A 10,050-nucleotide genomic window follows, 5' to 3' on the forward strand; every position below is an offset into this window, starting at 1 on the left:
ACCTCTGAGGGAAGTTGCTACCTGTGGAAGGGTGGAAGTAAGAGTTAGGGCAGAAAAGACCTCTGACCACACAGGGTGGAATTAGAGCTGACTGAAGGGAGCCAGCCATTGAATCTAGGAAGCAGAAATAAAGAGGGAGAACAGAACATTCCAGGCAAGAGGGACAGCCCATGACAGAGGATTTGAGAGACAGAGTGTCATGTCTAAGGAAGAGCAAGATGCCCACCATGGTGGCTGGATCATAGAGTAGAAGGAGGGCAGAATGCCAGGAAGGGAGGAAGGGGCCAGGCTGGGAAAAGCTTTCAGCGCCAAATAGATTTTTTAAAATTTGATCCTGAAGTTAATAGGAAGCTCCTTGAGTTGGATGAGTTGGAGGGTGATGTGGTCAGATTTTGCTTTAGGAAAATTCCTTTGGAAGTTGGGTTGAGGATGAATGGGAGTGGGGAGGCACTCATGGTATTGTAAGTCATTAGAGGTCTATTAAAATAGCCAATGTAAGTACTGATCAGAGCCTGAACCAAGGTGGTGGCCGTATAAGTGGACAGAAGAAGATGTGTGTAGGAGAGGCTTTGGGAAGCTAGGCGGTACAGTGGAGACAGTCCTGCCTTGGTCATTATGAAAGCCTGAGTTCCAATCCCCCCTCAAGTGCTTACTAGCTCTGTAACCTTGGACAAGTCATTTAATCATTGCTTGCTTCACTTTTCTCCTCTGTAAAATCAGGGTGGTAAAAACACCTGCTCCAAGGGTTGTTTTGAGAAGCACATGAGATAAAGGTAAAGCGCTGTGCTGTATGAATGTTAGCTGTCTGTATTATTGTACTGCTGTAAAATGACAATACTTAGCAACTAATCAGAAAAGTGGAATGAATGTTGAAGACGGCACCAACGTCGAGATCCTGGTTGACTGGGAGGAGGGGGTGCTGTTGACCATCTAAGGTGCCAAAGGAAAAGGTGTTTGTGGTTGTTATTGTTTTAAAGACTAGGTCTCCCCATTCTGTCCGGGCGGCAAGTACAGGGGCTACTCATGGTCCCACTTCTGGTGGGCATGGGAGTTGTGACCTGCTCCTTTGGTGACTTGCTCCATAGATCACCCGGTGGCTCCCACTTCCATATGGATGATCTTAGAATGACACTGATCTGAATAGTCTGTCACAGTTCAGAATTCCCAAGTTCAGGGGAGTCACGAGCCTCAGCCTCCTGGTGAGCTGAGATCATGGGCATGTACAACAATGTTTTTTGTTATTTTGTTGTTTTTTATGTGTGTCTGATTCTTTGTGACTCCATTTGGGGTTTTCTTGGTAAAGATATTGGAGCTGTTTGCCACTTCCTTCTGCAGATTATTTTATAGATGCGGAACTGAGGCAAACAGGGTGAAGTGACTTGCCCAGGGTCATACAGCTAGTAAATATCTGAGGATGTATTTGAACCCAGGAAGAGGAGTCTTCCTGACCCTAGTCCAGACAGTCAATCCACTCTACCACCCAGCCGCCCCTGTTTATGACAATGGTTGGCGATAATGGGGAAGACTGAAAGAAGAAGATCAGATTGGCGGGGGGGGGGGGGAGGGGGAGGGGAAGGAAGATAATGAGTTTCTGACTAGGATTAGTTATGTTTCTCTTTGGTAATTTGGTTCCCCTCCTTCATCATAGGGACTCACCTTGTTGGTTGTAGATGTAGTTCGGACCCCCAATAAGTTTAATACACTGCAGCTCCTAACTCCCAACTCCACATATTCACCAGCCTCAGTCTTCCCCAGGAAGAAGTATTACATGAATACCACACCATGCCATGGCAAACAACTACAGTATCTTGGCCAAGAAAATACCAACAGAGCCATGAAGAGTCAGAGATGGCTGAAATGACTGAACAAAAACAACTACTATGCCAGGTTGAAGAATTTTTTGCATGTTCATAGGGGGGTAAGAAACAGACTTATTCTCAGAACTCCTAATATCTTTAAGTGCTGTAGAGAAAAGTTAAAATGCCGGGGTATGTGGGGGTTTTGTTCTGTTTCAGTAGTATTAGGGGAAAGTACAAATGGGAAGGACAAGGGAATCTACTGTGGGAAAAAGGAGGAAGAACAGGGCAGGGAAACCACTGTCTTATAACAGGAGTATAAGATGAAGCTGCATGATCATGAAGGAAGAGGTGGGGAGAGAGGGCGTTCTATGAACCTCAAATTAATATGATCGAATAAAAAAAGGATTGAACAGAATTACCCAGAGACTTTAGTCTAGAAATAAAACTCAAAAGGGAAATAGCAGGGAATAGAAGCAAAGGAGATGAGGTTTAAGAAGGAGGACAGGGTATGTAAAATCACACTCCTAAGAAAAAGCAATCTGGATGTTGAAGAGAGGAACATGAGGGGAGGATTAAAAGGAAAGTAGAAGAGAGTAAAAACCTGGCAACAGGGGCAGGGCAAGGGTGAGAGAAGAGCTGAGACAGAAGAAATAGTCTGTTTCATTTGTAAGATACAACGGTCAGGAAAATTCGCTCCCTTCTGCACAGCCATCTTCCTATGTGTAAAGAGGGAAGGGAGCAAAAAAGAAATAACAAAAGCACTAGAATAGACTAGAGGTAAAAAATGAATGACATTCATAAATGAGAATGTGAAAGATGAACTCACCCATAGTTTAAAAATCAGAATCTGCCAGTATGCTGTCTGTAGACTATTATAGAGTTAAAATTAGAGGGTTAGAGCAAAATCTATTATGCTTCAACTGAACTCAAAAAAGCAGGAGGAGGGGGAAGCTAAACGGTGTAGTGAAAAGACCACTGGCCCTGGAGTCATGGCATCTCAGTTCAAATCTGGTCTCAGAAACTCACTAGAGGCTTACCCCAGGCAAGTCACTTGCTCCTAATTGCTCCCCTCCCCAATAAAAAAAAGCAGAAGTAGCAATCATACTTTCAGATAGGCCTAAGGTAAACATAGAAAAAAATATACATATAAGCAGGGAATGCATTATGTTCAAAGGCACTATAATTAACGAATTGATCAATAGCAATATTTTATATATGTACCCAACAGGATAGCATCTAAATACATAAAGAAACAATGTAAATGGAGAGAAAAATAGGGAATCTATGTGGACCCCTTTGAGACTTAGACAAATTTAACCAAAAGATAATTAATAAGTTAAATATCTGAAGGAAACTTTAGAAAAATTAGAAATGATGACTATCTAATGATTACTGAATGAGAATAGAAAGGACTTTACTTACTACTCATCTGGGAATTTCACCTTTACAAAAATTGACTAGGTATTGAGGCATAAAGCTTCACAAAAATGTAAAAAAGTGGATATACTAAGCCACATTTGATCATAAAGCAATAAAATTATATTCAACAAGGGACTCAAATAATTTTAAAAGCAATTGGAGACCAACTAATATAATTCTATAGAACTGATGAGTTAAAGACCAAATTATCAAAATAATTCCAAATGATCCAGCTATGCCACCCCCCCCACCAGAAATCATATGTGTAGTGACTTCACTCTGGCACTTTTCCAGAATCATGTATTTTACCTCTGTCCTTTCAGTATTTTAAGGTACCCTGAGGGATTGGGTTTTGCCTTCTCTATTATCATTGACTTGGGACCCACCAGCAATGTTCACCTATTGTTAGGAGTCAGTCACTAGAACCTAGTTATATTTAATGAATAACATCAACTGGGTTTTGCTGAAGGATATTTACTGGGAAGCAATATCAAGACGAAAGTACAAATAGCTTCCCACTGAATACTCTTCCCTCCACCACCTCCATGTCTTCTGCAGAATATGCTCATTCTTAGCTCAGTTCCTACCTAAAATTGATTCCATCAAGTTCATGTCCAGATGTAGAATATGAGCCCTATTTCAGCAATCCTTGGGCAGGTTCCAAGAAAACTAATTCCTGAAAACCACCTTGTACTCCTTGGTACATTGATGCTATGCTAATTTTAAAAATTCAAACCTCTGCACTGACTTTTCAAAACTCACAACTTTGGAGGCAACAATTCCTTTGACTAGAATGCACACATCACATGCAGAGGCCAAGGACAGAGGTCCATCACACAGAGTTGCATGGCCTCAGAGGTCACACTATTGGCAGGGTCCAACCAAGAACAAATGAGCTGAAAGGATTAGCTCAAAACTGACAGAATTTTTTAAATGCCTCTGTAGAACACTACTATCATACTCAAGTAGAAGCAGGTCCCTGTGGGCTCTATATTAACTTAGAAAATTCACAGATTAACATCATATAACATTGTTTGTATTTTTATTTTATAAATGTTTTACAATTATATTTTAATCTAGTGACCCCTTTCTTTTTTTTTTTTCAAAGCAATTGGGGTTACTTAGCTTGCCCGAGGTTACACAGTGAGTTATTTTGTATGGGTGGAACCGATCCTGGGTCCTGCTGACACCAGGGCCAGTGCTCTTACTCACTGCACCACCTAGCTGCCCCAGGTGACCCCATTCTTAAACTTTGACAGCTTCAAGTTTGACATTTCTCCTGTAGATCATCTGCTGGAGTCCACTGTTCACCAAACACTTAGGTGACTAGAACTAGTTAAAGAATGTCTCTGTATGCTCCAATGTCTTTCTAAGCCATGTCTTTCCTACATTATCATGTCTCTTCCAGAGGTAGTCTTCCCAGCTTCTCTATGTGGGAGGCATCATCGAAGACACTCTGCATGTGTGCCATACCCCATTACAGAAAAAAAAGATGCAATGCATGTGCTACTCAGAGAGAAAGAGAGAGGGATATTGTCACAGAACCAGTTTGATTTTCCCCATCTCCATCTCCCCTGGATATTGATCAAAATGTCCCATCCACCAATTATGTTGAAAATTCATGATTATCCTCATGCAATATACCAGGTACTTTATGTATTATTAAAGTACAAGGGGAAAGGAATCAATGAAGAGGAAAGGATGCTGCAGTCAATGGGAAGTGAATGAATCACATCTTGGTTCTCTAATTTTAAGTGTATTGGGTTCCCTGGGAACCCAATGCCAGGATAAAATCACAGGTTCTCTATCTAGTAAATGTCTTGTATCTGTGACTGGAAAAGTCATTGGAGATCTTCCTCATCCATCTCCAGGGGTGTGGGCATGACTGACTGGCTGCCCACCAAATCAGAGTCTCATCTGTTTCTTTGACAAGCCCTGGGCTTCACAAGAGACTTTCATTAGCTTGATAACCTTCATTTGCTATATGGTACTACATTGCCTTCACATCTTCCAATTAATGTGGAGGTTGTTTTCAGTCCTGACTCCTTTCTTGTACTTCTTATTGGTCATGGTGAAGCCTAGGGTCTCCTCAGTCACTGGTTTATGAAAGAAGCAATGGAATTGTCTACAGGAAGGGAAAGGAAGGATCAGCAGCAGCAGCAGCAGCAGCCGCAGCAGCAGGATTCTCATACCTTGTGGTCTGTGATTCCAGCTTTGAGTAACTTGCACACTCGAAAAAATGCCATTTATTCCTTTTTATAAGCCATTGGAAGGTGAATCTGGGTTTGGATTGGAGGATGTGGAAGGGGGCGGGGGCAGCATTATCTGCTGAAGATTGGCAGAGAAAAGGAAGCCCATATCTGACTTGAGTTAGGCAAGGGGATGGGATGAGAATGATCTGGAAGATTTGTTGGATATAGGCTCTTTGCTAAGAGCTTTGAATGTCATTAAGGTTAGACCTCTGGTCCTGTACTAGTGACCCATTGGAGGATCTCAATGAGTCTTCACGTAGTGTTTTCCCAGCCTGTCCTCTCTCTGGCATCCATGCTCAGCTTTGTGACTTTCTCTAGTACAGGTTAGCATCATCTTCTCTGTCCTGTCCTGTCCAGTGTGCAAGGCCTAAAGGAAAGGGTAGTTCAGTACAGATCTCTCAGACATCCTTCCCAGGCGGTTCCTCTTGCTCCACACCCCACCCCCCAGCCTTGTGATGGAAATATAGATCCATTCTCAGAGGGTGAGAATGTCAGTTGTTATGGTCCCTGCTGCAGTAAATTAAAAAAAAAAAACCAAGAAGGGTCAAGGCACTGGAGGGCAGGATCCATGGGTGAGTCCTGTAGTAGAGATGTGGATATACTCACCGGGTATGATGGAGCCAAGTAAGGCCGTAAGTGAGAAGAAAACCTATTCCCATAAGGACTCCTTGGAGAAGGGTGAGGATTAGAGGCCAAGAGCTATTCTTCTGTATTGGGGCTGAGATGGGTTAAGAGGGAGAGGGAGAGGGAAAGAGAGAGGGAGGGGGGAAGAAGGGGAGAGACAGAGAGACAGAGAGAGAGAGAGAGAGAGAGAGACAGAGACACAGAGAGAGACAGAGAGAGAGAAGAGAGAGAGAGAGAGACAGAGAGAGACAGAAAGACAGAGAGAGAGACAGAGAGACACAGAGAGAGACAAAGACAGAGAGAGAGAGAGAGATGAGAGAGAAACACAGAGAGACAGAGAGAGAGACACGGAGAGAGAGACAGAGACACAGAGACACTGAGAGACAGAGAGAGAGAGAGACAGAGAGAGAGACAGAGACACACACACAGAGAGGGACAGAGAGAGACAGAGAGAGAGAGAGATGGAGAGACAGAGAGAGAGACAGAGAGACAGAGAGACAGAGAGAGAGAGAGACAGAGAGGAGGTGAACATTTGTCAATTCTATCTCTCCAATCTTACCCCCTCATGGATGCAGGTGCTTTACCACCATTCCCCTTCTATTCATTCTGTACATAGAGGTTAAGGAGGCATGTTGTGTCCCAAAATGGTGTTGGACTTGGCAGGAATTTTCCCCACTGTCCCTTACTCTCAAACTGGGTAGCTTCAGAGGCAGAGCCGGGAAGTCTGAGGCTGGAGAGCTGCTCATAATTCAACCCTCCCAAGTCCAGCTAAACATGGCAGACAAATTGCTGTCAACGCATACTAGAAGGAGGTTCTCTCTCTCCGGGAGAAGCACGTAAGAGTCAGTTCCTGGGATCACTACTGTAAAGGTCATCAACTTCAGGACTGAGAAAACAAGAAAACTAGAGAGAAGACTTGTCCAAGGTTAATAGAGAAGAAATTAATGTAAGGCAATGGGACTTAGTTGCAAAGGAACCTGTCAAGATCCAGACCTTTCCATCTTTTTCTGATTTAGATCCCACTGCCCCCCCCCCCCCCCAGAGCTGTGATGGTGAGATAATGCCTTCTCTCTCCCTCTCTCTGCCAATAGTCCATGTTCAACCCAGACCTGGCAGATGTCATCTACTTTACCCACAGACACTATTTGGGTTTTTGCTAAAGCCTTCCTTAGCAATCAAGGGAAAGATGGTATTAGATTTATCTAGATTCCAGAGAACAGAATTATGAAAGGCCAGTCAGAGTCCCTGACACTTGGTCTCAATGCAGCTGTGGTGTGGTCACGGGTCCTGACTTAGCTTCCTGGACTAACCAGCTTGGTTGCTACCAAGTTGAGCCCCAGGTCAGCTCCTCTAACAGAGAAAACCTTGACCCTGTTTTAGATAATGGACCCCTTGGGCAGTTTGATGGTGAAAATAATGGACCTTTCTCAGAATCATGTTTTTAAATAATTGAAAGTAATGCTAAATTCTAATTAGTGGTTAGTGAAACTAGGAATGAAAGTTTTCCTCATCCAATACACAGATCCTCTGACATCTATCTACAGATGCCTTAAGGTCAGTGACCCCAGATTAAGAACCCATGATGGCAACATGTTGTATCAGAGCACTACCTTTGGTTTCTAGAGTTCTAAGCTCTAACATCTTAGCTATTCCTGCTATTGTGGAATTTCAAGTCAATCAGTATTTATCACATCCCCTCAGCCTAGATCCTTGTATCCTAGTAAGGGAAAGGCTCTGGACAAAGCTGGATAAAGCCAAGATAAGAAACAGTCCTCCATCCTCAGGGACTGTCCTGAGGAATGTACCATGTAGGTAGCAAAGTAAATAATAGCTCCTCTGAGAAGAGGCGCATGGCAAGAGGTGATCAAGGAAGGCTTCCTGAAGGAGGCAGCACTTGAACTCAGCCCTGCCACCACCCACCCCCATCCCAAGACAAAGGGGAAATTCTAAAATATTTTGGACCCAGGACTTGATTTCAGAAGAATAGAGTTAAATTGAAATTCTGTTACTTAGTGTGCACAAGACCTTGGGTAAGTCCTTAGACTCTGAGCCTCAGTTTTCTCATTTGTAATATCATATAAATAATTCTTGTGCTCAGTCACTCAGGGAACTGGGATGAGGAGAGACACTTGGAAACCTTAAAGTGTTAAGTAAATGAAATGAGGATGATGCCAGTGATGATGGCCAATGGTATCATCATCATCAGTACTGCAATTCTATGGTGAGGGGTTTCTTCATGAGCAGAACCAGGATGTGGAAAGAAGAATGCTGTCTCACTTGTCCCCTAGTTTCCACAGGCCACTAAGGAGCTGAGAATGCCCTGCCCACAGACCCCTGATAATACCTGTCTTGTTTCCCCATACAACATGGGTGGTCAAGTTCTTCGGGGTGTCTGAAATGGAAAGTTGTGGGTGACTTTTGGATAGAACCCCATGCTTTTTCCTCAGCACTGGGATGAGATAGGGACTTTCAACTCCAGAAACAAGGGCAGGAAATGAAAGAATCCCCTCTTATGTCTCCCCTTTTGTCCCCCTCTCAGTGCCCCAGATGTCTTGGCCATCCAATGATATCTTGTGTCTCAAGTTCTGGACCACCTCCTCTCCAGTTAACTCTCTCCTAGGTCTCCTGCCTCCAGCACTCACAGGACATATTGAGTTGGACGGTCCTCTCTGTGCTCACATTGACTCTAGGGAAGGTTGCTTGGCAAGTGAGGCTAGAGCCATGGTCCTGGGGCACTGGAGTCAGAGAAATCTCTGACAAAGAGGTTGCCTCACGGTCAGGATCCTCAGAGGAAAGAGCTGCCCCTCTCCAGGAGAAGATGGGTGGTGTCCCCTCCATACAGACACCAGGAAATGTACAGTTCAGGATCACAAGATGCCCAGCCTTCAGGGTTTGGGGAACAGAGATGTCTGGCTTCTGTGTCAGAGCTGGGGCAAGAGAAGAAAAGTGGTGAGCTAGACTCCAGGACAAGAAACAAGCCCAGTGCAACCCCCAGTGATGGCCCCGGGGGTAGGGGTGGGGTCATCCATTGTAGGTAACCAGCATACTTTTCCCCAGTGTAGTCGCATCTAATTGCCAACACTGTCCTTTCCTCCCGGGGCACCCTCTGTCTTTACCCTGTGCCCTAAACCAGTCACTTCTAGGATTATAGGAGTTTAGGAGAATGCCCCTAATTAGTCCTCTATCCTATCCTCCAATCCTATGGAAATGCTGATTTCACACTTCCCTAAATACTTTCTTTTTTTCCTCCACTTTATGAAAAAGTACAAATTTCTTGTCAACAAAGCGGTGTGTTCAAAGGGGTCTGCATGCAGGTAGTAGGTAGAAGAAACCGACGCCCTCCAACTTCGGAGCCATCCCTCAGTCTATCCAGCTGTCCTTATCACTTCTGCCTTGGATCCTGTTTGCTGGCAGAGAAGTCTCTAGAGAGAGCGCACAGCCACAGCCCTGAGCCCCTGGACAGCACTTGTAAACAAGTTCACTCTGTGAGCGTAGCCACGCACCCTCTGCCACCCAGTACATGAAAGGCTTTCCCAGGGTTGCCCTGGCTCCACCCAGCACTCCCTTCCCTGGAAAGTTTCCTACCTGTGACATTCACATAAACTTTAAAATCCAAGTAATTGTGTTTATGTGACTTTTTAGTGACCACCTCTAACAAGTATCTCCCGCCGTCTGCTTTCCGGGCGTCAGTGATGCTCAGGGAACAGTCACGCATCCGTGGAAACCCGTGGAGGTAGAATAGTTCCTGTGTCTCCGCCTGTATATCCTGATCTGGATCGCTTGTGGCCACAGGCTTATCTTTGGCAGTGTCTGCCCCTTCTCGAAACCAGTTAACAGTAGTGGAGAAGAGCAACTGGGGAAAAGGGAGAATCTCTCAGGGGACCGTGACACACAATCCCTCCCTCACCGTCACCGAGCTGGGCACCTGCAGGTCACCAGGTATGTTGAACAGGGAC

At 44.5% G+C, this 10,050-nt stretch overlaps 1 pseudogene; it reads right to left on the minus strand.

The window, feature by feature from the left end:
- Positions 1 to 4,217: 4,217 nt before the first annotated feature.
- Positions 4,218 to 9,353, minus strand: LOC138161392 (sialic acid-binding Ig-like lectin 14; annotated as a pseudogene).
- Between the last annotated feature and the right edge of the window lie 697 nt (positions 9,354 to 10,050).

This window comes from Petaurus breviceps, unplaced genomic scaffold, assembly GCF_028583685.1.
Source record: "Petaurus breviceps papuanus isolate PSGF00001 unplaced genomic scaffold, PetGlider_PUasm1.0 185, whole genome shotgun sequence".
NCBI lineage: Eukaryota > Metazoa > Chordata > Mammalia > Diprotodontia > Petauridae > Petaurus > Petaurus breviceps.